Here is a 6,150-nt window from a genome sequence, read left to right as displayed (position 1 = left end):
GGTCCTTCCTGCCTCTTCCAGCTTCTGGGGCTCCAGCCATCCCTGGGCTTATGGCCACGTCCCTCCCATCTCTGCCTCTGTCTTCACGTGGCTTCTCCTCTGTGTCTCCTCTTGTGTCTCTTACAAGGACACCTGTCATTGGATTTAGGTCCACCCCGATCCAGGATGAGCTCATCTCAGATCCTTCACTTCATCCCATCTGTAAAGACCCAGTTCCCAGAAAGGTCCTGTTCACATGTTTGAGATAGACGTACCTTTCCGGGACAGGACTCATCCCACTGAGGTTTCTCTCAGCAGCCTGGTGTCCATGCCTCCATTTACCCTAAAGCCCCAAGGCAGATGAGAGGTCCTATCCTTACCTGTCCCCACTGGGACCTTGGGGCCTCATGACCCGGGATGGGGGCTGCTGCTCAGAACATTTACTGCCCCCCTTACAGCAGGGACCCTTCAACATGTTTCTAGTCCCCTTTCCCCTTCTGTGGATGCCCCCACAGGGGCCACAGGGGCCCAAGTCAGCTCCCTGCCCCCCCCCCCCGCAGACTACTGAGAATAATCAGTCCCAAGAGGAGCCCACGGGGCGGGGGCAGGGGGGACTCTCACCTGGGCTCCTACCATGAGCTGATGCTTTTTCTTCTTCTATTTTTTTCCCCAATTTCTTTTTCTCCTTTTATTGCAATAAGATACTTAACGTGGGATCTACCCTGTGAACAGCCGTTGACTTGCCCGGGACGGTCTTGCTCTCTGCAGGCACCATGCTGCCCCGCACATCTGCAGACAGGTGCATGTGGCCTTTGTGAAGTTTGTTCCCCCAGAACGGCAACCACTCGTCCCCCAGCACAGCCCCTGCTGAGCACTGGCCTCCTCTGTGTCTCCGGGGATTACAGGACTCTGGGGTCTCATACCCGAGGAACCACACAGCCTTTGTCCTTCTGCCTTAGCCTCATGCACCGAGCACCAGCTCCTCAAGGTCCATCCATGAACTTGCAGGATCTCCATCCTGTTTAAGGCTGAGTAATGTTCCAGGTGCATGTGCACCACACACCTTTACCCATTCATGTGTCAAGTGCATGGAATTCCCCCATTAGCCGGGCCCTCCACAAGCCCCCTCCACCCTTTCTCCTCACTTTGTAAAACCCGTCCTATTTTAAAATCAAAGACCACCCCCGCCCCCTCCTTAGCAGGTGCGTTCATGGTTTTGAAGAACCGGGTGTGGAGTCCGAGCTGATGTCCCCTGGGTCCCCTGGTACAGACTTTCCCGAGGTGGGTCCGTTCTGCCTCTGCATTTCCCCAACAGCCCCTCTCGCCGTACGTTTTGACTTTAAGGGATGTCTGTGTGTCTGATTTGCGGCCAACTCTCTGTACTTGATGCTGTTTCTAATTATTCTCCTGCTGATTTTTCATCGAGGCATTTGCCTGTCTTTGGTGAAATTTCATCCCTGCCCCAAATGGGAGTCGCCATGGGGGTGGAATGCACCTTCCCTTCCCGGCCTCCCCTGGAGGAAGAAAGGGGACCTGGGATGGTCTCCCCAGACTCATTTTTCAATGGCATGAAATCATGATGTGATCTCTGATTACAGAAGTGCCTTAATGCCCGCTAATAATCCATTAATTATGACGGATGGCCCATTTCCTGGGTATTACTGGTGGAGAACTATCATTCATTCTGGTCTCTGGTCATTGGTCGTTTTCAGCTTTGAGCCCGGGCATTTGCTCAACAGTGGATTCCTGCCATCTTAGGAAGAGTGAGGGTGAACTTCTAAAAAAAATAAAACAAAAAAAGGGACGGTGCCAGAACACCCCGTGTGGACCCGCCCACGTCCCCATCCTGAAGACCACGGTCATTTGGCGTTCTAACAGCGTAGACAAGTTTCTCCTGTTTGTAAACTTCCCGTAATGGGAACACGGTTTCCCGTGTGGCTTCTTTCTGGGAACACCGTGTTCTGAGATTCGCCCACAATGCACGAGGCTGTGCTTGTGAGTTCCCAAGCCCTGTGGGTTTCCTTTCCGCATAGGATCAGGTTGTTTGCGGTTAATGTACAAATTGATGTATATACCTGTTTTGTGGGGAATATGCCCAGGAGTGCAATGTGCATGTCTTTGCCTCTTTCTTAAATAGTGGTAAATTCACCTAATAATCAAACTTACGCATATTTGGCGTTCAGCCCATTTGCAACGTTATGCAACCGCCACCTCTCTCTGGTTCCAGAACATTCGCATCCGCATTAGCGTCCCCCCCCCTCCCCCCGCCTCTGCAGCCCGCGGCAACCGCCAATCTGGGGGTATTTACCTAGAGTAAATGAGAACACCACGTCCGCGTGGCCACGTTCACGGCAGCCCCGGACAAGGAAGCCACCCGCATGTCTGTGGATGGGTGGATGGATAAAGGAAGTTTTCCTAGATTTGCAGCGGTAGGTCCTGAGGGCTATGTTTGCAAAGGAAGAGAATATGCTCCCCCTCCTGTTTGTATTTGTACGGGATGATGGTCATCAGTACGCTTAGTGTGGTGCTCATTTCGTGGTCTGCGTAGGGCAGGGTGCAGAGCGCCGGCCGCACCTGCAGGGATGCCGCGCTGCTCTATCTCAATAAAATGGGGGAGGTGCAATGCCTCGCCTTGGCTGCCGTGTGGGTATTGTGTTAGAGGCAGCAGGAAGCCAGGCTTTCGTGCAGCTACGTGGGGACCCGCGTCCCCCACCCCCCACGTTCTCACCAGCAACGCGGCTGATCTGCGGAATCTCCATGCCTGGTGGTGGGTTTGTGGTTTGGAGCCCGCGGATGCCCGACGCTCTGCTCCTGGGGGACGGGCGGCATCTTCCTGGGTATGGTGTTGCAGAGAGGCTCCCGGGTCCTCCCAGATCGGGGAGGGAACATTCTGGGTTGAGGCCTTGCCAGGAGCATGTTGAGCCATTGAATGGATTTGCATACGTCTGAAAGGCACAGGAGAAGAAATTCTAACTAAGAGGGTGGCGGGGGCATCTCTTTTCTTGGTCACACCTGCAGAGCTCAGCCTCTCGGGTTTGCGGGCATCTGTCCTTGCAGGGGTGCAGCTGGGTGTTTGGGGTCTCAGCCTGCGCTCTCTGCTTCCTGTGGTCTGGGCTCCTGCCAGCCCGTTGGGATGTTTCAGAAGCTCCCCAGGCGACCTCCCCAGCCGAGGTCCCCTGGACTCCAGGAATCGGCCGAGTGGGGGCGTCGGTGACACAGGTCAGGGGAGCACTGGTCTTGTCAGGTGGGGGCTCTAGTCACAATCCCAGGCAATGGCCTGCATGTGGTGGTGCAGGAAAAAATGTCCAGGAGCTGGAAAGCAGGCCCAGGTATTCCTGGGCCACCGTGGGGGGCTGCCAGGTCAAGGGTCTGTGGGAATGCTGATGCTTCAGGGGCCTGCATGCTGGTGACCCTTGCTGCTGACCGTCTACTTTGCAGCTCTGCAGGGGTGGGGCTGACCAGGAGCCAGCCCACAGTGATACAAATGACCCCGGACATAGAGATGCAGATGAGTGTCCTGCCCTGGAGCAGGGGCTTTGGGCCCATCTTCCTCTGTAGTGCTCTGAGGTCTGTGAGCAAGGCACGTATATATGTGTGTATATGTACTGTGTGTGCATGCGTCTGTGTGTGCATGTGTCCCATGTGTGCACGTGCCCGTGTGTGTATATGTACTGTGTGTGCCTGTGTCCGTGTCTGTGTCCATGTACTGTGTGTGAGCTGAAGCAAGGACCTTGTCAAAAAGGGACAGTGAAGAGGATGGTCACCTGGGCGTGGTCAATGGGGAGCGGCCAGCAAGCTAGGAGCCCACCCTGGGGGGGGGGTGTGCTGTGAACTGGGGTGGAGGCGTGCTCACCAAGGTTGCTAGGCAGCACTTCCAAACCGTGAACCACACAGACATATGCTCCCGTGTGCTTGCTTGGAGCACTGCGCCCGTGGACACATGTGATGGGCAGAGGATGAGTTTGTCACCCATCACCCTGCATTGCTCAGTAGACCTGCCTTCCTAATTTTCGTCAACCCGCAGGGAGTAAAATACTCTCATTCTCATGTGCATTTCTCTGGTTATTCGCCAGTTTTGTGCCCATCTGCATCATGTGACCTCCGTCTTCGTATCTTATACCCGTTTTCCTTCATGGGGCTTTATTTTCCGAGTGGGTCTACACGTTCTAGAAATAAGTATTAGTGGTTTTTTTTTATCTTCTATTGGTTTTTATTTTTTATTATTTTATTTATTATTTAAACCTTTTTTTAAAGATTTTATTTATTCATTTGAGACACAGAGATACAGAGAGAGAAAGCATGAGCAGGGGGAGAGGCAGAGGGAGAAGCAGGCTCCTCGCTGAGCCAGGAGCCCGGTGTGGGGCTCGATCCCATGACCCTGGGATCATGACCTGAGCCAAAGGCAGAGGTTTAACCATCTGAGCCACCCAGGCGCCCCTTATTTAAACCTTTTTAAATTTAAAATTCAACTTAGTTAACGTACAGTGTACTCTTAGTTTCAGTGGTTTTGAACTTTGCAAGCATCACCCCTGAGGCTCTCCCATCTCTGCTAACCTGGATTACGGTGCCCTTTGGTGAACACAGTCCCTACCTTTGGATGCAGTTGGACTAATCAATTTTCATCTTATGGCTTGTGTTTCGGGGTCTTGCTTTGGATGGTTTTCTGCCCGTCCAGGTCACAAAGCATTCTCCTACACTTCCTTCTAGAGGTCTCTAGTTTTTGTCTTCTTTGTTATAATGAATTCTTTCAATCACCTAGAACATGCATTCTCAGAAGGGGTGATACCACCTCTCAGGGGCGGAAATTGGTTCTTGGGGGTGATGAGAACATTTTACTGTTTTCACATATGGAGTCCAGATACATAGACAATACTTATAGGTATAGGGTATGTCTCTGATGCTAAACTTTTGTAGGGGATGATTAGGGAAAAATGGCAGAGGGAAGGGAAGAAAAGGCAGAGAACGCCTTTGGCCAACGGCAAGTGGTGGGGATGCAGAGTCTAGGTGCCACTCAGGACCGGCTGCATTGTCCCATGACCTGCATGATGAGCGGAGAAGCATTGGTCTATAGGATCCTCGTTGGGGCTGAGTATTAGATGCCCAGCTCAGGGACCACCGGGCCAGTGGACATCTATTTGTACTGCCTTCAAGGGCACCCTGTGTTAAACGCCTGGGGGTCCCTTCATCAGGGGACAGTTTTCTTTCTCAAATAGGACAAGGTGCCCAGGGAACCCTGTGGAGGATCAACCATTGGCAACTCGGTTCCAACGGGGAAGGTTTGCAATCAGCTGACGAGGCTCCCCGTGTTGCCCAGCGCCATCCCAAAGGGGGTCCTGTATCAGTGGTGAAGACTCTGCCCTCAGTCGAAGACAGTGTCCATCCAACCTGAGGTGGGAAGGACTGCCCAGCAGTGGACGTTCGGAACTGGGGTGGGACTTTGTCTTTGAGAGAAATCCGGGCTTCCAGACGGCATAGCCGAGTCCACGTGGACACATCCTGAGTTCCCTCGGGACCAGGACGTGGTGCTGGCTGGGCAGGTGGCGTTCTGTCTGCAGGGTAGTTGGAGGACATAGGATGGAATGATGCCAGAGGGGTACCTATGTTTGCTCGACCTCACCCACTGTTTGCGGTTATTGCTGGACCCCAGATGTGCCCGGCAGCAAGCAGTGACGTGTCGGGACCGGGACGCCTGTCAACAAAGGGTGCACCATTCGGGCATCATTGCAAAGTGCTCTGCCCTCCATGAAGCAAACAGGAAGCTGCTTCCTCATCGTGAGCATTCACGGATATGTGTGTTATACGCATACGGTTATACCCGTACGTGGAAATATATGTAACCTATGTACATAAATATAGATCTATTTAACAATTTATATGTAACAATTACGTATATAAATATAGATCTATTTAGTAAGAATTTATATGTGGCAATTATGTATATAAATAGAGATCTATTTAGTAACAATTTATATGTGGCAATTATGTATATAAATATAGATCTATTTAGTAACTATTTGTGGCAATTATGTATATAAATATAGATATGGTTAATATATCAATGTATGGTAATTATATATATAAATATAAATCTATTTAATACATTAATTCATATGTGGCAACTATGTAAAAATATATTGGTGACATATTAATTATATTATATTAATACTAGAT

The sequence above is a fragment of the Eumetopias jubatus genome, unplaced genomic scaffold, assembly GCF_037043125.1.
Source record: "Eumetopias jubatus isolate StellerSeaLion01/CBP00866 unplaced genomic scaffold, mEumJub1_p1.0 scaffold_11, whole genome shotgun sequence".
NCBI lineage: Eukaryota > Metazoa > Chordata > Mammalia > Carnivora > Otariidae > Eumetopias > Eumetopias jubatus.
Note: the sequence above shows the minus strand (reverse complement) of the source record.